This window comes from Myotis brandtii, unplaced genomic scaffold, assembly GCF_000412655.1.
Source record: "Myotis brandtii unplaced genomic scaffold, ASM41265v1 scaffold850, whole genome shotgun sequence".
NCBI classification, from domain to species: domain Eukaryota; kingdom Metazoa; phylum Chordata; class Mammalia; order Chiroptera; family Vespertilionidae; genus Myotis; species Myotis brandtii.
This window is the reverse complement of record NW_005371455.1, coordinates 459,346-483,957: the sequence shown is the minus strand read 5'-3', so window position 1 is coordinate 483,957 and position 24,612 is coordinate 459,346. Positions and strand designations below refer to the sequence as shown.

At 36.1% G+C, this 24,612-nt stretch overlaps 1 pseudogene; it reads right to left on the bottom strand.

The window, feature by feature from the left end:
• The window catches only part of LOC102238975, a 42,022-nt pseudogene extending 18,153 nt beyond the window's left edge, over positions 1-23,869 (bottom strand).
• Between the last annotated feature and the right edge of the window lie 743 nt (positions 23,870-24,612).

Here is a 24,612-nt window from a genome sequence, read left to right as displayed (position 1 = left end):
TGCCCTCTGCCACCCGGGAGCAGGCCTAAGCCAGCAGGTCGTTATCTGCCAAGTGGTCCCAGACTGCAAGAGGGCACAGGCCGGGCGGGGGGACCCCCCTCCCCCCGCCCCCCGAGTGCACAAATTTTTGTGCACTGGGCCTCTAGTATATATATATTTCTAAAAATCACTTAAGTTGCATTCTACACATTTTCATATATTGAGTTTTCATTTGATTTTTTAAATTCAAATTATTTTTAGATTTTCCCCATGGATTTGTTTTTGACCTATAGATTACTTAGAAGAATGGTGCTAAATTTCTACATATTGTTAATTTCTCATTTCCTTCTGATGTTGCACTCTTAACATATGGTCTATCTTGGATCAAGTACCATGTGAACCTATTTTGTCTGATATTAGTATAGCCACCCTAATTTTCTTCTTGTTATAGTTTACATGGTGTATCTCTTTCCATCCTTTACTTTAAAGTCATTTGAATATTTAAATAAGAAGTGTATTACTTGTATATAACATATACCAGTAGTTGAAAAATTTTTAAAACTCTGTTTTGCTAATTTCTGCCTTTTAACTAGAGAGTTTAATCTTTGAAATTTAGTGTGAATACTGTGAAGATAGGACTTACATATGTCATTTTGATATGTTTTATGCCTTTTTTGTTCATTAGTTACCACATTCTTTTGTGTTAAATAAATACTTGCTAGCATCTCATTTTAATTCTCTTGTAATTTATTTTGCTATACATTTTAACTTATTTTCTTAATGATTGTTCTGAATATTATTATTAATATGTGAATATATAACAATCTAGTCCAGATTAATAACAATCTATTTTCAATATTACATTAAAAATTCTGCTTCTCTATAGCTCCTTTACCTCTGCCCTCCTTTCTGCTGTTATTTTTATGTTTCATCTTTATACATTGTGTGCCCAACAACTTAGTGTTAGTTTTATTGCATTATTCAGATGTCTTTTTAATAAAAAAATAAGCCAAAAAGTAAATGTATTCTGCCTTGTATATTTATGTAGGCAGTTAGCCTTGCTGACACTCTTTATTTTCTTATGTGGATTCGAGTTACTCTCTGGTGTCATTTTATTTTAGCCTAAAGTTCTCCCTTGTGTATATCTTGTATGGCTTGTCTCTGAGGAACAAATTCTCTCATCTTTTGTTTATTACAAATATTTTTATTCTCTTGCTGCTTTCAAGATTTTGTCTTTTGACCATTTGATTCTGACATATATGTACATTGATCATTTTGAGTTTATACCACTAATAAATCGTTGAGTTTCTTGGATGTGTAGGTCCATATTTTTCATCACATTTGGGAGGCTTTCAGCCAATATTTCTTCAATGTTCTTTTTGACACTTTGTGTCTCTTCTTTCCTTGGGGTTTCCCATTATCTGTATGTTGGTGTATTTAATGGTGTCTTAAAGGTTTCTGAATCTCAGCCTTTTTCCCCCCAGCCATTTTTTTTCCTAATCCTAAAACTGAATATTCTCAACTGACCCTTCTTTAATTTTTCTGAATCTTTCTTATGCCAGCTCAAATGTGCTGTCCAAAATTCTACTACATTGTTATTTCAGTTATTATACTTCTCAACTCAGAATTTCTATTGGGTTCATTGGTATAATTTCTATCTTATTTTTTATATTCTTATTTTATGAGACATTACAGTTATATTTTCCTTTAGTCTTCAGACATGGTTTTCTTTATCTCTTTTAACACACATAAAATAGCAATTTTATTTTTTTCTTTTCTCTACTAAATACAATAACTTGCCTTCCTAAAGGTCACTTTCTACTTTTTCTCATTGTATGAGCCATACTTTGTTGTTTTTTTGAATGTCTCAAAATTTTGTTGTTGTTGTTGAAATCTAGACATATTAAATAATATAATATGGCAAGTCTGGAATTCAGATTACTCCTCTTCAGTAGTGATTTTTGTTAGTATTGTAGGCTACAGTTCTTTTTATTTGTTTATTTTGTGACTGTTCTGAACTAATTGTTTAGTCTGTCTTCTTTTTTAAAAATATATTTTTATTGATTTCAGAGAGGAAGGAAAATAAAGATAGAAACATCAATGATGAGAGAGAATCAATGATGGGCTACCTCCTGGGTGTCCCACCCTGAGGATGGAGCCCACAACATGGGCATCAAGCCTGTAACATGGGCATATGTCCTGACCGGGTATCAAACCGTAACCTTCTGGTCCACAGGTCAACACTCAACCACTGAACCACACTGGCTGGATAAAGTCTGTATTCTTTACAGTGTATGGCCCTTGAAGTCTCTGGTCACTACTTCTGGTGTCCTCCTCACTACTTCCATGGCCACCTTTCAAGGTCTTTGCTGACATACTGAGGCTGCAGTGCTCCCTGAAAATTCACAGAAAATTTTACTTCATTTATGATCACTTGCAATTCAAATATTCAATAGAAAAAAATTTGGGGTCAAATTGTTTCAAATGTTCATAGTTATGTTCTTTCTGCTTTCACACTTGCAGTCTTTTCCCCAAAGAGTTCAGCTGAGCAAAGCAATACCAGGTTATTTCTCACAGAAGAAGCTCCTCTTATTTTTTCTGTTAAATTGGCCTTTTTGGTCCTTTAAACATAGTTAATGGAGTTGAACTTCACAAAGAAGACTTCAGGATTCTCAATTCAGCCTTTACCCAAGAGGCCACTCTTACATCTCAATATATTGTTATATTAAATTACTAAATTAGGGAGAGAAATTAGTCTGTTCTTCCCAGAAGTGCACATTGCACTAAAACCTTGAATAGATATATAGCAGTGGGAGGCTGGCCTGCAATTCTTCCAGCTAAAGCTCCAAGTTTTTCAGCAGCCCCAAATTCTGTTACATAGCATAGCCATTGAAGACAACATTATGAGAGTAAGGTTGATGTGCAATACATAGTTATACTAAATCATAAAGAAAATGATCATAGAAGTGATGGCTGTGTATTTTTTGAAGGTTTTGGTATTAATAGGTCAAGTAAATGATTTAATGTGTGTGTGGTTTGCATGTTTTATTTTATGTGGATATTTGTATTTCCTTTTCTTTCAATAAATCTCTGTTACTTTTGCAGGTGAAGTTTTAAAATTAAACATATATCCACCTATAAACATACTCTTCGTGGTGAATGTTTATTCCAGTTATATACTCTTATGTTTGAGTAGTGGAAGTAATGATATGTGATTTCTGAAACTAGGGCATATAAGTACTATTCATTTCTCCTCAGTTCATTTGGCATGTTCGCTCTTGGAATCAAGCTATTATTCATAAATTAGCTCCAGCGGCCCATGGAGAGGCCCTACAGAGAGAAGAACAAATGCCCTGACCCACAGCCCTATCTGAGCTCTGAGCTGACAGCCAGCACTGCCATGCCCATCAGGTGAGGCAGCTATCTCAAAAGTGGATACTCTAGGCCCAGTTGAATAGCAAAAATTCATTTTCATAAAGCCCTGGTCAAACTGATGACTTGTTAGTACAATAATTATTGTTGTTATTTTAAGAAACCTAGTTTTGATTTGTTACACAGCAATAATTAGCCAAGAGATTTTGGTATCTGGAAAAGTGGTATTTCTGTGGGAAAAAAAAAAAAGCCAAGGTATATTGCATTATCTTTGGGACAATTTGGGGGCAGGGTGGGGAAGGATGTAAGGACTTAGAGCAGTGGTTCCCAAACTTATTTGGCCTACCGCGCCCTTTCCAGAAAAAATATTACTCAGTGCCCCCTGGAAATTAATTTTTTTAAAATTTTAATAGCAATTAAACAGAAAGATATATGTATTAACGTTTACCTTTTTCGTAAAATATAGTAAAGAAAGGTGTAAATTAGAAACATTGAAGTTTGAAATTATGAAACTATTTATTGAACTCAGAATAGAAAGGTAATACAAAAAAAGTTAAAACAAATGCACCTGTGGCCATCACCGCCCCCCCTGGATCGCTGCAGCGCCCACCAGGGGGCGGTAGCGCCCAAGAGAGGGAAGGAGAGGGAGAGAGATAGAAACATCAGTGATGAGAGAGAATCATTGGTTGGCTGCCTCTTGCATGCTCCCTACTGGGGATTGAGCTCACAACCAGGGCATGTGCCCTTGACCAGAGTTGAACCTGGGACCCTTCAGTCTGCAGGCTGATGCTCTATCAATTGAGCCAAACCGGCCAGGGCTAGGGACACTGTTGATCCTCACGTGTCAGTGAGGGCCTAAGAAAAGGTAAGGAAAATGTGTTTTGAAGCTGGAGGAAAAGAGACCTTTGTTAGCTATAATAATAAAAGTGTAATATGCTAACTAGATCAGACAGCCAAATAAACTTCCAGACATCCTTCCGGATGACCTTCCAGATGAAGCCAGGGCTACGAGGGCCAAGGCAAGCCTCCGTGGCTGCAAGGGCTGAGCCCCTTGCATGAATTCTGTGCATCGGGCCTCTAGTATAGTTATAAAAGGTTTGTCAACAGTCTCCTACAATAATGTTGAAAATGCAAAATGTACCCTTCAGACTGGGCTCTAGTCAATTCATCGGCAATCGGGAACACCTGGATGTCAGAACTGTTATGAAACAGTGTTTCTCCTATTTTCCACATTAAAAAAATAATGTATTTCAACTAAAAACAAAAACAATATACCCATTTCCACAAGTGTGGAAGTGTGTTTTCCACTTTGTTTTTTATGAGAGTGTCCATAGCAGTTACCCTAGTCCAGTGATGGCGAACCTATGACACGCGTGTCAGAGGTGACACGCGAACTCATTTTTTTGGTTGATTTTTCTTTGTTAAATGGCATTTATATATATAAAATAAATATCAAAAATATAAGTCTTTGTTTTACTATGGTTGCAAATATCAAAAAATTTCTATATGTGACACGGCACCAGAGTTAAGTTAGGGTTTTTCAAAATGCTGACACGCCGAGCTCAAAAGGTTCGCCATCACTGCCCTAGTCCTTTCTCACCACTGTATGTTGCATTTGTAGGGAAGATAATTAGTCTCATTAGATCTTCAGACTGAGAGGAATAGAACGAAAGGTTTCATTACACCTGTGCCTGATTCTGATGATTAGATCCTAGACTGGACCAGATGCCATAATGCCATGAGACTGGAGAGTCCGGACGTTGAGATTAAGGTAATTTGTATGTGGGAGAGATGTAAATTGCTGTAATCAGAGGATGGACTCTGGCACATTGAATTTTTCCGATATGGTCATCCATGTTCTTGGTGGGTATTTTTGACTTGCACAACCTCTACAATGTGGAAGAAGGGAGGCTGCATGAATTCTGAGGTTAGATTAAAAAGTGCCACAAACTTTTGCTTTGTGGTTTGGGGATGGTTGTGCTTAAAAACCAACCAGCATTCCAAAAAGAAGCCCAAATACCCACTGGGAGAAATGTTCATTTTCAATGTGGAAACTTTGAGAGGTGTTACTTGGAAGTGCTGCCCATCAGCTTAGCTGAATCCTTGGTTGACATTAGCAACCACATCCAGCCATGTGAGTGAAGCTATCTCCAGATGATTCTAATAAAGGCTGAGTCACTACCAGCCTTTGAGTTTTCCCAGATGACGTCCCAGACATTGTGGAACAGAAGGAAGCCAAGTATATTCATATTCTCTCTCTCTCTCTCTCTCTCTCTCTCTCTCTCTCTCCCTCCCTCCCTCCCTCCCTCCTTCTCTCTCTCTTTCTTTCTGAATTTCTGACCCACAGGTTTTAGGAATGTAATAAAATGATTGTTTTACACTTGAAAATTTGTTGTTGATTGTTATATAGCAATAGTATCTTGACCACCTCACCTTATTTGTGCCTTTGCAATTCTTATTAGTACACCTCTTTCCAAAGGAAAAAAAAAAGATTTTATGCTTGCACAGAGATAGTCCCTTCAGAGCCAGCAATTTAAGTGTAAAAAAAATCATGAGAGTAAAAATCACTGGTAAAAATTCTTATATTTTAAAAGATAAGGAGGGATGAAATAATAGGGTATCATGAAACAAGCTAGAGCTAAATAAGAAAACTAGGGATTTAACTGCTGGGGGATTCCAGCTTCCTCAGCAATCTCTAAACATTTTAAGTCTTCAGTGTGCATTGGAATGGTATGAATAACAATCCATTTTTTAGATTTACATATTTATGTTATAGTACAATTTCTATCTGGCTGAGCTCTTATATTTCACATATATATGTACACACATATTCTCTGCTTTTTCACTCCATTATGCTGACCGCTACCTCTACCACACTCACTACTTTCTGCTCAAAAAAGACAAAGAAAACTCAGAACTGCAGATAATATTGAGCCATTCTCCCAAATGCTAGCAATCTGCTTAATATAGTGACACCATGGATGGACAGATGACTTCATGTCAAAAATGTGGTGGGAAGAAAAGGGCAGGAAACTGGACTGGTTGCATTTTGAAAAAAAAATTATAGCAGAACCTTTAAAAAAGTCAATAGAAATGCAGACTATAAATAAAAAATATGAGACATCTTGATTAAAGTGCAGATGGACATGTCTAAAACTGTGGGCAGCTCCCCTGGACACAACCTGGCTGCCCACGGATGTACAGCTCTAAGAGGAACACAGTTTAAAAACCAAGACCACTGAGTTAAATGATCTATACAGCCATGTCCTGCTCCAATAATTTCTTCACGGTTAATGAGTGATTACTAATACACAGGTGAATGTTTTTCAATGCACATGAACTTGGGTGAAGTGTTGCAAATGAGCAGAAGAGTCATCAGTATGCTTAATATGCTTTAAATAAGCGAAAAGAAAAGACTCTAAGTTCCCTTTCAACGCACATGAACTTGGGTGAAGTGTTGCAAATGAGCAGAAGAGTCATCAGTATGCTTAATATGCTTTAAATAAGCGAAAAGAAAAGACTTCTAAGTTCCCAAATACATGCCCATCTGCTCGATGACATCTGTCAGTGGTGAATATTGCACATTAGAAATGGCACAATTGACATAAAACCCAGCAGGGATCACAAAGGACAAGTCCTTTTTAACCAATCTCAATTTCTTCTCTGACAGACTTCACATACTGCCATGACAAAGATTCAATAGGCAGAGCTGAATTCCAGTGAAGTCAGTTGTCAGTCCCTGATAGTACAGGGGCTAGGTGGATGGGCATTTAGGTAGAATAGAATATAATCCCATAACCTCTCAAATGGAATTGATTAACAGAGCTGTCAATCTGAGTGATATTCCTGAACATGTGTGTCAGGGCTGCCACCACGTCCATCCTGCCCTGGCCCACCAATGATTCAGATCATCAAATATAAATGTGTCAAAAGAGCAGAGAAATTTGCTAGAGGACAGACTGAGGATCCAAAAGTCCCCATAGGCTGGGACAAGAGATAATTCTAATCATATGCAATTAACAAAAATAAATACATTGGATCTGTTGAAGCCAGTCATTATAAAGAGTAGAGCAGGTAATCTTAGCAGCGACATATATAAAAATCACTATAGAGTTTTAGACACAATAAACTCAATCTGAATTAGCCCAGTGCCAGGCCATCTCAAAACCATGTTTAGTGTTCATATCCAGTTTGGAACAATTCCTAAAAATGCAGTAAAGGGTAAATGGGAGACTGTAGTTTTGTAACAGAGGTTGTATCATGGTATTTATATAACAAAAATATAGTATTTATAAAATTATATCACATTCAGCGCTGAAAATTCAGTAAACAAAGCTACATTCAACAGCATTAATGAAAAATTAATGTATTTAGTGAAAAAATCAAATTATAGAAAAATAGAATATAATTCACTCTCCACAAGTTCTCAAAATTGTCACAAGTGTAATATATTATTTAAAAGTGTAGGTATTTACCTATTAAAAAACACAAGAGAATGATAATCACATAATAAAGAGCTGTAGATGCTTCTGAGTGAAGAGGGAGTGGATACTATTGCAGAAGGAAGCATATTCTAAATGTGAAAATGTATTTTTTTTAAACTGTGTCTTTGGTAAATGAGGTGTTACTGTATACTTTGTGGATTTTCTGTAAGAAGGACATGGACCGGGGCCCTTACTGACTCTGATACTCTTTCTTGCTAACACTTTAAAATTACATTTATAGTGAGAAAGTTAAGGGTCTACAAAACAAAAGGATAAAGATACCCTTCACTCCAGAAAGAAAGACTAATTACATACTGGCTTGGGTATGCCGAGTCTATGCGCTATGAAGCCCTAAGGACAGAGGGGTCCAGAGTCCCTGATAAGGAAACATGGAACAAACCACTTATTAACTGACTCTACTTCAAGTCCTTACTCTGGTCTCTACTTTATGACTGAGGCCCACACTTTCAGAAGCTACTGGTTGCCAGCCTTTATTTTTGAGGTATTTCTTCTTTATAACCAAGGTCTGGGGACCCTTTCCACCCCATTGAAGGTACCAAAAAATGAAAGCAATAATATTAGCAATATTCCAGAGAAATTGGCTTCAATAAATTAAACAAACAGAAAGTGTTCTATTACGTTACAAAGCAGAGAAGGTTAAAGAAGGGCATTAAAAAGGTAGAACAAAAATATAAAGCTTCTTAATTACCAAATGAAATTTAAAAAGAAAAATGGGCTTAACTCATCTATTAAGAAGAAAAATATAGTCCCTGGCTGGGTAGCTCGGTTAGTTAGAACATCATCCTGATACACTAAAGTTGAGGGTTTGATCTCTGGTCAGGGCACATATAAGAATTAACCAGCGAAAACATAAATAAGTGGAACAACTAGTTGATGATTCTCTCTCTCTCAAAAATCGATAGATAAAATTTAAAGATATACTGTAAAAAGACACTAAATGGTGTATATGAAACATATCTATATCAATCACTTAAAAGGCTGAAAAGAAAGGGATGCACAAAGGTATACCTGTTAAGCTGAAATAATAAGCAAGCAACCATGGACACTGATAGTGATATTAACCAAAGTAAAATTTGAACCACAAACGATTAAATTTTATAAAAACTAAACTTCTAATGATAAAGTTTACATTTTACAATGGAGAAATAATGAATATGAATATCTATATACTAAATAACAGAGCAACCACTTTTAAAAGCAAAACTTACCAGAGATGCAAGAAGATATATAAAAACACTAAGAAGACATTAACACTTCATTATCTATCTTACCTAATAATAGACAAACATGTAAACTGACCATCCTTCCACTATGCTCACCAGCCAATCAAGATATATAAAAACACTAAGAAGACATTAACACTTCATTCTCAGTACAAAATTGATTGAATAAGGTTATCTATCTTACCTAATAATAGACAAACATGTCAATTGACCATCCTTCCGCTACACTCACCAGCCAACCAAGAGAGTATGCAAATTAACCCAACAAAGCTGGCGGCTAATTTGCATATGTAGGTGCAAAGCTTCAGAGCAGCCAACTAACCCAACAAAGATGGTGGTTAATTTGCATATGTAGGAGCGAAGCATCGGAGCAGCGAAAACTCTAAAGGCTCCAGCCGGAGCAGCCAACACTAAAGACTCCAGCCAGAGTGAAGGCCTGGGTCCTGGGTGCCGGAGGAAAACCGGTGCCGGCAGCCAAGGGAAGGGAAAACCTATTACACGAATCTCTTTGTGCAACGGGCCTCTAGTATATATATAAAAGCCTAAGGACTGAACGACCAAATGACCAAATGACCGGTCAACCGGTTGCTATGATGTGCACTGACCACCAGGAGACAGATGCTCAATGCACAGGATCAGGCTCCCTCCTGTCTGGATCAGGCCTGCAGGGGTTGCGCCGAAACCGGCTATCTGACGTCCCCCTAGGGGTCCCGGATTGCTAGAGGGCACAGGCCAAGCCCAGGGACCCCACTGGTGCACAAATCCGTGCACTGGGCCTCTAGTGATTATATATTGAACATTATACACTATTTATGGAGAACACACCTCTTCTCAAGTGTGCATGAAGCAGCCTTGGAAATTGACCATACCTCATATCACAAAAACAGAAAGATTTATAAAGTAAAAATAAAACACTCTTAGATCACAATGCAATAAAACTAGAAATTTTTAACAAAATTTAAAAATCCATTCAAACTAGAAATTTAATAACTTTCTATTAAACAGTTCTTTGTTGAAAGAGAAAATTGATCTTTAAAAATATAGTGTTTTAACGTTGTTTTTTTAACTCTTTTTTGTTGCTATATTAATTGGAGTAGGGTAAATTCTATTATATCCCTAACTGATTATTTCTTGTGTATATGAAAGTTATTGATTTATACATGCTAACTTTATAATTTGCCACTTTATTAAATTTTTGTATCATTTGGGTTAGGTTTATTATTGATTCTCTAGTTCTTTTTAAGCACATCATCATATAATCTGACAATAGAAACAAGTTTAAGTTATTTTCCCCCAATTTGTATACCTTTGATTTCTAGCTATTGCCTATTCACATTGTCTAATTACAGTGTTGCTAGTAGAAATATCTTATCTTTGCTCCTAATCTTAGAGGTGTTAGAATAGAATTGGAAATATCAATATGAACTCATAAAATAGATATAAAAATGAATGAAAATATATGTGAGTGTGTATATACTAGTATGTATGTGTGCATGCACAAACACATGGGTGTGTATTTTTAATCTATACTAAAGCACCTAGAAGAAATAAAATCCATATGGAAATGAACATACCTACTACTTTAATCTTGGTTTCCAAACCTATATCAAGTAAAAGGAGTCAGAGCTCTTCAGAGAAATGACGGATTAGAAGCCTGGGGCATTAATCTAGAAAGAAAAAAGTGCTCAAAGAATTATGGGGACTTATTAAAAGATATAAGGAGCCAGTTTGAAGGGGCTCCCACTGACCAAATACATACATACGTATACACAGACACATATTCTAAGATTTCTATACTTACCTAAATACATATACATATATATGTTGTATATATGTGTATGTATGTACATATATATAATCTTAAATATTTATACCTAAGAATATATGTGCATGTGTATATGTGTGTGTGCATATATCTATAATAATAAAAGCATATATGCTAATTAGACCGGACATCCTTCCGGATGAAGCCAGGGCTGTGAGGGAAACCAGGGTCCCAGGTGCCTGCCGGCGGCTGGAAGAAAGCCAGTGCCAGCAGCTGGGGGAAGGCCTACTCTTGCACGAATTTCGTGCATCGGGCCTCTAGTATATATATATTTATATCTATATGGAGAGAGAGAGAGAGAGAGAGAGAGAGAGAGAGAGAGAGAGAGAGAGAGAAGAGAGAAAGCTGCTCTTTGTCATTTTTAAAGATCAAGAACACATGTAGAAGAAATGATGAAATTAGAAAATCAATACTAGATAAGCATTATGATAGTAATTCAAGCAAGAGTTGTGGATGGATATGGAAACTATTGAGTGAAAGTATAGGGAATAACACTATATTTACATAATCTCAAAGTACTTTGTAATGTATATATTATCAAGAGCAAAATACTGACTTCATAGTGGAGAAAACTGACAGATACCACGTTAATCAAGTGATCAAAAATAAATTTGCTAAGCTATAACAATTAGCAACATGTGCCTCTTAATATGAAGCACTGAGAATTCAGCATCATGCTGTATTTTCACAGCCAAATCTGCAAAACCTGAGTCCACCCATGGGACAATATCAGACAAGCCAAAATTAAGAGGTATTCTGCAAAATAACTGTCTTGCTCTGTTAAAATTATCAGTCATGAAATAAAAAGATGGGTTTAGGAACTGTTACAGGTTAAAGCAGACTATAAAAGATGTTATTATAATAAATGGTGACATCGAAAAGGGCCTGCAGGTGCATTGATCTTAATTTCTTGATTTTGAGAAAGGTTCCATAGTTAATTCAGGTAAAAAAATTTTTAATCCTCAGCCAAGGATATTTCTCCATTGATTTTTAGAGAGAGTGGAAGAGCAAGGGAAAGACAAAGAGAAATATATAAGTGAGAGAAGCACATCGATTGGTTGCCTCCTGCATGCTCCCTGACCAGGGCCTGGTCCAGGGAGGAGCCTGCAACCACAGTATATGCCCTTGACCAGAATCGTGCTCTATCCACTGAGCCAAATTAGCTAGGGCTCAGGTAATTTTTGCGTTTTAAGGGAATGCACACTGAATTATTTAGGATCAACTGTCATTATGTCTGCAACTTAATCTTAAAAGGCTCAGAGATGAAACAATGAGATAGTGTGGGGAGGTGAGGGAAGAAAGGGCAAATATAGTGAAATGTAAGCATTTGGAGGAATCTGGATGAAAGAATTTCATAAAATTTGTACTATTCTTGTGATTTTTCTGTAAGTCTGAAATTATATCAAGATAATTAAAAAATAAAACATTCAGATTTGGTGGTAATTATGAGTCTGGGTTTCCTCTCCTCTTGATTCTGCTTCTGCTAGCGTTTTGGGGTGAGGTCTATTTCTAAAGCCCTTTTGCTGACTACATATGTTCATTCAGACTCTAGTTAGTGTCTTTCCTCAGTGTTTCCAACTTAATGCTTCAAAATGCCTGTACTACAAAAGCATATATCCATGCTTCCTAGAACTGTGAGTGAAATGAAAGCAAATGGATTATGATCTGAGAACATTTTGCAGGCTTTTTTGGGTACAAACTATTTTTGGGATCTATATGAAGTATTTGAAGCTGCCTGATAAACAATTGCAGTTTTAAGAAAGTAAAAAAGAATTAATATTTATGCATAATGCACAATTCTATACTGTTGATATGTGTGACTCTGAACCATTTTTCTATATGTCACAATCACCTAGTTAAAATATGTGAAAATTTGGGGCTCTTCCATTTTATTTGGAGAAAAATCCACATATAATTAATTCTCCATGGTGTGAGGGAGCTATTCAAGTGTAATGATTTAAGCAATAAATACCATGTCTGGTGCTGGCTAAGTAATATTAATTGAGTAAGTACTCTAATCCTCACTTTCTTCATCTTTCAATTGAAGATAATATCTACTTATTTTCACCATAAATGAGCATTCTACATGAAAAGAAAAAAGTGAACAGGAAATGTTGTTGGTAAGAAGCCTGGTGTATTTGGAATGAAGTGAACATATTAAGCATTGTTCACCATCCTTTCAATCACCCAACAAAGAATTACTGTGCTGCAGTTAGTATTGGACAATGTGCTGGACTCTGGTGTTATACAAAACAGATACAGACATGGTCCTCAGTGAGCTTACTGCCTTATGTACCAGTGAGAGAAAATAATAATAAGTAAAATTTAGGGAAATGGATATGTAGTTTAAAATGATGAAGATGATAATGCCATGAAGCAAAGAGCACTTGCCCAGCTGGTGTGGCTCAGTGGATGAGCATCAACCTATGAACTGGGAGGCCATGGTTCAATTCCAGATCAGACCACATGCCAGGGTTGTGGGCTCAATTACTAGTGCAGGAGGCAGCCAATCATTGATTCTTTCTCATCATTGATGTTTCTATCTTTCTTCTCTTCTCTCTGAACTCAATAAAAATATATTTAAAAAAAGAAAGAAAGAAGCACTTTAGTGGGAACAAAGGCAATATTGTCGGGAATAACGTGGTATAACTCCAGAGTGTTTTGCATGTCAGATACAGGACTTTCTATTTGGTGGACTAGTCCTCAGGTTCCTTTTAGGTTCCTAAGTAAGACCAAGTTTTATGGACTTCAGTGTCATCTGTAAAGTAAGAGATTTGTGGTGATTTCTGGAAGTGTCTTCAACTCTGGCATCCTATGGTTTTAACACAAATAACCATACATGAGAGACTTTGGCTGGAGGCAGAGGTGGACATGGATCAGATGTGGATTCTGTTTAAAGGTGATCATGGCAGTGACAATGGAGCATGTGCCAGAATACTGGGAAATCAGTTGTCTCTGAGCAGGATGCTGGGAGACTGACGGAATTAGATGATTTCTGATGATCAAACAAGACCACATATGTAGGAGTTCTTTGAAAACATAATGGCCTATACAAGTGTGATATTATTCACAAAGCTGACCCTCTTGTAGTAGAGACATATACATGAGCCTCTTAGAGCTTTTTGACTATAAAGACCTTTATAAATCTGAAGAGTTATTTTTAAAGAGAACAACAATAGTTCATGCTAGTGTTTTGAAGTCAGCAAGCTAAGTAGCTATGAGTAGGCTTAGTCCTCTAGACTGAAATTCTCAAGTGCCAGAGGCGTAATGAATCTCCAGCAAAGTAGAAAGGCACAGTTTGAAAAGCATACTCTATTTATGATTTTTTAGTAAATTCATTTATTTAAATTGTTTATAGGGGTTATTTTACTGAATATTATTTTAGAATACTTTTAATTTTATTAATACAATTTAATATATAGAGTTTGATGAGCTTTTAAAAATAGCATCATTATGGTAAAATTAACATAAAAAATTGCACATATTTAGAGTGTACAATTTTTCCCAACTGGCATGACTCAGTGGTTGAGCATAGATCTATGAACCAGGAGGTCATGGTTCAATTCCTGGTCAGGGCACATGCCTGGGTGGCAGGCTTGATTCCCAGTGGGAGGTGTTCAGGATGCAGCCAATCAATGATTCTCTCTCATCATTGATGTTTCTTTCTCTCCCTCTCCTTCCTCTCTGAAATCAATATGCCATCACTATAAGCAAGATAACAAACATTATTATTTTCAAAGGTGTCCTGATGCCTCTTTTATAATCACCTTCTTACTTTCCCTCCTCTCATCCCCATACCATCACTGGTATGCTTCCTGTCAATACATATTAGTTTGCGTTTTTCAGATTTTATAGAGATGAAATCATACAGCATGACTTCTTATCTTGTCTGGCTTATTTTCTCACATATAATTATTTTGAGATAGATTTATCTATGTTGCTTTAAATATTAATAGTTTATCTTTTTTATATCAGTAAGTAGTACTCCCTTGTATGGATATATCACAAATTGTTTATCTATTTATCTGTTGATGGAGAATGTCAGTTGTTCAATGATTTAGCTATTACAAATAAAACTGCTTTATGTGGATAAGCTATTTTGAGTATATATGCTTTCTTTTCTTTTAGGAGTATAAAAGCCAGATCATATGGTAGGTCTATGTTTATTTATTTTTTTTAAGAAACTGGCAATTTATATGCCAAAGTAATTGTGCCAGTTTACATTTCCCTCCAGAAATATATGACTTCTGTCTCCTCACCAGCACTTGGTATGGTCAGTTTTTGTTTCTGTTTTTAAATTTCAGCAATTTTTGTGTATATGTATGAAAGAGCGAGGGCTAGGCCCTCCATCTTGCCCCAGGGTAAGGGCTAGGCCCTCCATCTTGCCCCAGAGTAAGGGCTAGGTAATATTCCACTGTACCACATTTTGTTTATCTATTTATCTGTTGATGGAGAATGTCAGTTGTTCAATGATTTAGCTATTACAAATAAAACTGCTTTATGTGGATAAGCTATTTTGAGTATATATGCTTTCTTTTCTTTTAGGAGTATAAAAGCCAGATCATATGGTAGGTCTATGTTTATTTATTTTTTTTAAGAAACTGGCAATTTATATGCCAAAGTAATTGTGCCAGTTTACATTTCCCTCCAGAAATATATGACTTCTGTCTCCTCACCAGCACTTGGTATGGTCAGTTTTTGTTTCTGTTTTTAAATTTCAGCAATTTTTGTGTATATGTACTTATACATCATCGCGGTTTTGGTATTTGGATTTCATTTTTCTAATGACTAATGATGTTGACCACCATTTTTTAAAATTAAATTTTATGTGGTGACTTTGGTTAATAAGATTGTATCAATTTCAAGGGTACAATTCTATGATACATTGTATTCCTGTCCCCAAAGTCAAATCTCCTTCTGTCATTATAGTATTTGACCCCCTTTACCTTTTACTATCCCCCCCATCCTCCCTTCTCTCTGGTAACCACCATATTATTGTCTGTGTCTATGAGTTTTTCTTTGTTTGTTTTTTCTTGCTTGTTCATTTGTTGCTTTCAGTTTTATATCCCACATATGGGTGAATTCATATGGTTCTTAACTTTCTCTGCCTGACAACAAAATGGCAATATTTAACAAAAAATTTGAAAACATTTATCCTCAAAAATGTATGCACCCCATGTTCATTGTAGGATTATTCCCGGTGGCCAAGACATGTGAAAAACTAATGTGTCCTTCCATAGATAATTGGATAAAGAAGATGTGAGGCCCAAACCGGTTTGGTTCAGTGGATAGAGTGTCAGCCTGCGGACTGAAAGGTCCCAGGTTCGATTCCAGTCAAGGGCATGTACCTTGGTTGCGGGCACATCCCCAGTAGGAGGTGTGCAGGAGGCAGCTGGTCGATGTTTCTCTCTCATCAATGTTTCTAACTCTCTATCCCTCTCCCTTCCTCTCTGTAAAAAATCAATAAAATATATTTTTTAAAAAAGAAGATGTGATATATATATATATAATTCAACCATAAAAAAAACATAAAATACAACCATGTTCTCAAGTGATTATCATTTAAACAACTTCTTTGGTGAAGCATCTATTCAAATCTTTTGCCCATTTTTTATTGGGTTACTTATTTCTTATCATAGCATTTGATGCTTCTTTATATACATACTCTGAACATGACTTTTTAAAATCTTCTATGTGAATTTCAAATGATTTCTCCCAGTTCATGGCTTGTATTTTTATTTTCTTAGCAGTGACTTTCAAAGAGTAAGTGTTTTAAATTTTGATTAAAACCATTTATCTATGTGTTTCATTAGAATCATATGCTTTGTGTCTAAGAAATCTTTAATTTTTTGGAAGTTTTCTCTATATTTTCTTCTAGAACTTGATATTTTTGTTCATTTGTGTTTGTATGGGCAAAGTAGGAGTCAATGTTCTTTTTTAAATATAGATGTACAAATTTCCAGCTCCATTTGGTGTTAATTATTTTGAAAACTTATTTAACATTAACGAAGGCCATTGCCTTTGTTTAGTTAATGAAAATGAGGATAGGGTACGAAGTATTAATATAGACTAGTCTGGTTTATGACAGTAATTTTCAGTGACATATCACTGCTTACTAACATTCACAACTAAATGAAAATGTGGCCACTTTTAATTATTTTAATTATTCCTTTTTTCTCAGTCCATAACAAAAATGGTCTATTTGTTTAAAAACTGACTTTCCTAAATATGCCGAGATCAAACATATGATTAATTGCATAAATATTGCATTTATTTTGGTTTGGTAACCTTTAATTGTAAAGTTATAATTATTCTGTTTGCTAGATCCTTTTGTTAATTTGTTTATTTAACCAAGAAACAAAAACTTCATTATATGACTAGCAGGCACAGGGTTAGAAAGAGAGATAGTTTCAAATAGCACAACTGCCAGGAATACATTAGGAGCATCAATATTGCAAGATAAAGAAGAGTAAATCTTTATTTTAATAATTTTATTCTCAAAGTAGCACTTAAGGAATGGAAGTCCCCTTTGAGTTTAAGACACTTTGAAAAAATTCAAAATTTAATGATGTGTTCAATTGCTTTAAAAAAATTTCCACATTTTCTTAAGTTTGATTAAAAATTTGTATATAAATTGTAATATCTGTTTCTTGAACTATTATATATGTGTACCAGATCTATCATTGTAAATAAGAGCATAAATGTTTATTGCTTGTACTCATTAGGCTATTTTTTAACATTAATTGTTGGGGAGCACACGAGACTTGGTTGGAAAGTTGTAAGGAGGATGTTCTGAGAAAAGGGAAGTGTGTGGAAGGCCGCCTGCCCTGTTTATCGGAATTCTGACTTAGGGGAGAATTAGGGGAGTGTCAAAGGTGGCGCCCCTAATTATTCCTTGACCTTTCCAAACAAGTCTGTGCATGTGCAGACCCCGGTGTTTACTGGAATCCTTATGCTTAATCCCTGGATGCCCTTGCCCAGAGGATAATGTAAACACTTGTGTTCTCCCAAGATTACTCACCCTACTGATTGTATCTAAAGATAAAAATTCCAATAAACGCCTAACTGAGGCAGGCAATTGAGGCTGCCTGGCTGTTATAGCCGGGCTGACCCTTAGCTTCTCTTTCAAAGTGAAACTGTGTCAGAATAATCTGTTCATCCATCGTTCAGGGGCTGCTGGTCAACCCCAGCTATTAATAGTGTCACGGACAATAATGTTGGGGCAACAGTTGCTATTGGTACTAGAAATCCCCCATTTTAGATAAAGTATTTCTGGATTCATCAGGCTAATAATAATAATAGAGAACTCTAAATGCATTTGTATTTTAACTCACAAGAACTCTCTTAGGTAGTTATTAATGATTTTCATGAGAAGAAACTCAAAATCAGATAATTTAATTAACTTACTTGAAGATCATAAAGTAACCAAACCAGTAATCAGATGCACAAAATGTGGTTACAGAACATTTAGTTTTAACCACCTTGCTTGCTGATCATATCATTTAAGGACTCTATCAAGCTTGGGTAATGATTAACTAGAGACAAAATCAAAGCAGAGCAGGGAGGCATTTATACTCAACATGGTATATGGTATGGTGTATGTGGCATATTTTCTGTTTGAAAGTCACTAATTTATAATTCCTTCACTATAGGTGTGGTTGATCTTCATGATATAAACTTGATACTATTTACAATCCTTCTGAGTCCTGAGTTAGAAAAACTACTAAGAATCATAATAATAATTAAAAATAAAAGAATCATGATAGTAATTTGTGACTATTTCTCTTTTCTTAGTATTGGCATTTTAAACTATTACTAGAGAGGCCCTAGCCAGTTTCATTCAGTGGATAGAGCATCAGGCTGTGGACTGAAGGGTTCCAGTTTCGATTCCTGTCAAGGGCGTATGCCCGGGTTTTGGGCTTGACCCCAGTAGGGGGTGTGCAGGAGGCAGCCGATCCATGATTCTCCCTCATCATTGATGTTTCTATCTCTCTTTCCTTCTCCCTCCCTCTCTGAAATCAATAAGAAATATATTTAAAAAAATATTACTAGAGAGGAAAAGGTATTGGGGGAGGGGTTCTGATTTCAGTAAGTCCCCAGATGTTTTTAACTTTCCCTCAGTGCTTTCTCCTTCCCCAAACACACCATCTGATATTATGGAAGCATATGCCGGTACACTTGTGGCTTAGCCAGAAACACGCCTTTCCACCAATAGACTGGCCATGCAGAAGGTCCTAGAAGTGAAAACATAGTGTTCCAGCTTAAAAGTCACTAGCGGCTCTTAGCACCTTTCAGATCGGTTCTTCACCAGGTCTTCTTTTGGCTGCTGTTAGCCCGGGGTCTACAGCATCCTGCGGCATTTACCTCTCAAGCTTCATTCTTGGCAATTTATTTGACTCCATTCCAAACTGTAAAATCCTCTATAATTTATATGATCCCTTGGCCTCCAACACGTCATTATGACACCTAGGTGGATACTGTAAATTTGGCCTGTGTGATACCTGGGAGGAAAACTTACTTCCAAGCTTCGTGAATCACATTATGTAAGAGCCCAATGCTGTCAACATTAACACATACCATAGTACCTTGGTGTGATGGGACGGTAGGGACCTCTTCTTCTCAAAGCTAGATAATAAATGAAAATGTATCCTTAATGTTTGCAATTCAAATAGCGCATTCACCACCATCTGGACAACACTCTGTAATGTTCTCTGAGGCAAAATATTCTTACAAAATTATTTCTGCAAAATAGCACAACCAAACTTTTCTATTATGACAAGGCTTTCTTAGTAGTAATGTGCTTCTCCAAATAAAAAGTAAATAGAAGCAGGTAAAAGCATTTTTGTTCTCTCTCTCTCTCTCTCTCTCTCTCTTCTCTGTCTTCTATCTTTGGGAAGCATATATAGAGCCTGAAGGTACAACTGTCATTTTAAGCATACAGAGAGTTAAGTTATCCATTACTATTACTCCCAATATCCTATATCCCCCCCTCCCCCATCACTGCTGTATGCCAAACTATACTCATTACTCCTTATATTGAATTTGTTCAATGATATATAAATGGAAATGTCACTTCCAGGCTTAGGCAGTGAAAAACCTTTGTGCACTCTCTGTTCTCTTTCTTCCTTTGCCTTGGGGACCATGGAAGCAATGTGCTGAGATGCCTACCCAATAGATCCAAGTGGTTTGAATTGCTTTGCCATTGCATGGAGGAGAGCTGCCACGGAGATTCACTTGGATGCACAGTGGACTTTGGATGAGCAAAATACATGTTGATTGTGCTGAGCCTCTGAGTTATAGGCGTTCTTAAACATCACAGCATTTCCCAGCTTATCTTACATAATGAAAGTGGCAAGCATAAGAATGAGGGTCTATGCACTAAAGATAGTGTAGTAAAAATATTGATGTAGCTCTGCTCCCAAAAGCTTTACTGAGCTTCAGTAGCAGCCTTGGATGTAGACTGCCTGCTTCCAGACTTCTTACTGAGTGGAAGAAAAAGCAAAACAAAACAAAAAACCCATTAGTTAAGTGACTTCGTTGCTTGGTTTTGTTTCGTTTTGTGGTTTTAACTGAAAGTACTGCAAACTCATTATATATGTATTAGACCTTTCATGTTACTAAGGAACAAAATATAATGAATAAATTTATCTCATTATTCACTTGCTCTTGGACTTCTGAAAACAGCTGTTTTCACCCCATTGATGACCCACACAAATATCTGGAGTCTGCATTACCATTAGAGGTTACACTGGGCTAGATGACCCTGACCACATTACTGAAATCCAAGAAGTCTTTCCTATCTTTACAGTGTAATCTTTCCTGTCTGAAAATAGCCTTGCTTTATTTTTTTCACTGTGCTGAAAGCATGGAGAACAATTGCTCAATATCTGAAAACTCTGTACCTATTTAAATAATAGACGACTGTGCGATATAGAAAAAAAAAATCTACATTTGACTCTCTGTTATGCCAGACTGATGTGTGTTGTTATTGTCACTAGATAAATGTAAGAACTATCAAAGTACAAATTTGCAAAACAAAATAACCTTTTTTCTTTTCTTTCTTGTCTCATATCCAACAGCTTTTCAGATGTAGTTTCCATTTATAAGAACAGATTGAAATTACTTATTGGAATTTCTTAATATTCTTTTGTAAGCCCCATGAACAGGTGTAATTGTGTTTGGTAGATCAATTCTTCTACTGCACCATGCCCTGTAAATATGCTAGGATTACTAAATAACAGCAACTACCTTGGTTGTTTAATTATATCAAATAAACCTATGCTTTTTGATAGAAGGGATCAATTCAAAATGAAATAATAAATCTTACAAGTTGGACAATCTATCCTATTAGATAGATTTTCTTTTCCCAAACTCACATTTCAAATTAATGGACATAAATTCACCACATATACATCCTACTGATAGAATCTTATCCAAAAAATGCATGTTAGCATCTACATTATTAAAAATCTGCCAAAGCTTAAAATAGAGGACAGGCATGAATAATCACTTAATATTAATTCTAATCACAAATTTTCCATTGCAATAGAAAAATTCTATTATTTTATTTTACTTCTACAAACAAGAAACATCTTGATGTATTCTAATCTAGCATATGTACATCAGTGTAATACTTCAACATGTCTTCATTATTGAGATGCAAGATTGTACAGTTATCTTTCTACTATTTTTTTAGTGAAAAAGCACTGCACAAAATATGAAACATTCCATTCAATTCAACAAATATGTAGAGAAAATTGATTAGTGGCCAGTACTGAAGTTTTGAATGCTACCCAGGTAATCCTGATATTGCCATCACATTGAATTGGGGAGGACTTCATGGTTGGGTGATTTTCTTTTAGCTACACAAGAATGGAAAAAGGCAATTATTTATATTGGTCCAAGTGTGCAATTTAGTTCAGGGAGAGCTATGGAATTGCAAGTGGGCCAGGGGATTGAGACTGCTTATAAATGTGAATTCAACATGATGGACTAAGAATTCTACACTGAATAAACAAAGATATTAGGTAGGGAAGGGTTGCTAAATTGAAAGCAAAGGAAATTATGCACTATAAATATGGTAGGGTAAAGGCAGTAAGAGTGATGAAATAGAAGGACACAGACAGAAAATGTGTTATTATGGGAGGCAAAGAACAAGCTTGGGCTTGAAAGAATACAGCCAGAATGTGATATGTTGGATAATATTAGAAGCACAGGGATTCAGGTGAAACAAGACCCAGGGAATTGTATGTTTATAGAATGAAGGTCACAAGAATGGGACATATTAAAGAACAAAGGGACAATTGAAAAATAAATATGAAAATTTATGTGTTGCCCTGGCCGGTTTGGCTCAGTGGATCGAGCGTTGGCCTGCGGACTCAAGGGTCCCAGGTTTGATTCTGGTCAAGGGCGTGTACCTTGGTTGCAGGCACGTCCCCAGTGGGGAGTGTGCAGGAGGCAGCTGATTGATGTTTCTCTCTCATCGATGTTTCTAACTCTCTATCCCTCTCCCTTCCTCTCTGTAAAAAATCAATAAAATATATATTTTTTAAAAAAATGTGTTGTGTAATAGAGCTCCAGAGAGCAGGGACCAGTAGGCCATTAGGACATGGTGAAAGGAAGCTCTGCTTTGTCTGAGAATGAGAGTCCTAAAAAAAATCAATAAAATATATTTTAAAAAAATTATGTGCTGTGTAATAGAGCTCCAGAGAGCAGGGGACCAGCAGGCCATTAGGACATGGTGAAAGGAAGCTCTGCATTATCTGAGAATGAGAGTCCTAGGGAAACATGACTATAATAACTTGAACTTGAGTGATAACAAGTTTGATAGGTCTGTGATACACAGCTGGGTTAATTGGCATTACAAACTTCGAATAGAATCCTGGTATGATATTTATTTAATGTTGGCATAAGTTAAGGTTCATAGGTATCAGGGTTATGGTGACACTAAAACTCACCAAATATCTAATATTTGTTTAAATTAAATTTGTTGTATTTGTAAAATGATAACATAGTAATGTCATCATCACAGGGCTTAACATTAGGATAAACAAGTGTAACAGACATCAATCACTTTGGTTGTTTTGACACATTTCTCTATTATTTATCTATCCATCTATATTATCTATTTAAGGTGGTTCTATTTTAAGCAGACCATCTTTATAACTTAAATCAGTTAATTTGTCTACAATATAATGACATATATTCAGGTTTAAATCTGCAATTTTACTACTGTTTTTGTTTTTATATCCACATTCTATATTCACAAATCTCTTCTTTCTTGTCTTGGGTAAGTTAATTATTAATGCATTGTTTCATTTTCTTCCTCAATTATTTTATTATTTATACATTCTTATTTTTTTCTTTTAGTGTTTACCATAGCTATTATAAAATATACACTTTATTTAATAAAGGCTTATATAAATTGGTCCTTTATCTACTTTTCAAAAGAAGAAGTTCTAAAAATATTTTAAGTTTTTTTCCCACTTCTTCCCAGTGTTTCGTTATCACCATGTATTTTAATGCTATATATGCTTATTACTCCATAATCTATATATATATAAAAGCCCAGTGACGGAACGGCAAAATGACCAGAACAACCGGAATGACTGGTCGCTATTATGGGCACTGCAGCAGCCAACTGGCCCAATCTGGGCCCCCTCAACCTCCCGCAGCTCCTCCCCCCAGCCGGCCTCACCCCCAATTGGCCCCCCCACCCTGATCAGGGGCAGGGCCGGCCATGGCCCTCACCTGGAGTCAAAGAGGGTGCCGTCCAGCAGCGTGCCGTTGTAGTGATACCTGAGGAAGTCCCCGCTCTGGCTGCGGCGCTCGCAGTTCTCAGGGACCACCTTATTCTCGACGGAAATGCCATCCTTGGGGTTGTGCAGGTCCAGTAAGGCAACATCGAACACCAGCGATGCCTGCCCAGGAATGTCCTTCCCTGGGGCGGAATGCAGGAAGGTCATGACATCAGGACACAAGGACTCCACTCAACACCCCGTGTGTGTGTGTGTGTGTGTGTGTGTGTGTGTGTGTGTGTGTGTGTAACTCATCATGAAAATTGCATAGCTATTATTTCTCTAAAATATTTATGTTAACTTCATTTAAAATAGCAACCCAGGTACATGCCCTTGACTGGAATCGAACCTGGGACCTTTCAGTCTGCAGGCTGATGCTCTATCCACTGAGCCAAACTGGTTTCAGCTAAAATAATTTATTTTCAGAATAAATAATTTCTTTGGTTTTCATATTTGTGTTGAAAATTCAGTAGTGTTATTCTTTAGAAGATTATACTTTTTCTTTATTTGCTTTACAGTTTTATCTTGCTTATGTTGCACTTCTTGAATTTATGGCTTGATGTATTTTCGCAGTTTTGGAAAAATATCTTTCATTATTTATTCTATCATTTACCTTGTGCTCATTGTTCTATTCTTCTGAGATTCTATTTTTGTATCTGTATTATACCTTTTACTCTCTTCCTATAGCTTTCCTATTTTTTAAAAAATTTTTCATTATTTTTACTGGCATTCTTCATTCAGCACAGTTTCTTCTTTTATGCCATTCAATTCACTAATTCTCTTCAGCTGTTTTAATCTGCTGTGAAGCCCATCTGTTGAGGCAATTGCAGTCACTTTTTTGTATTAGAATGTTCAATTGTTTATTTTTCATCTGGCTCTTTGCAATAATTTTGAATTTATTTAATATCTGA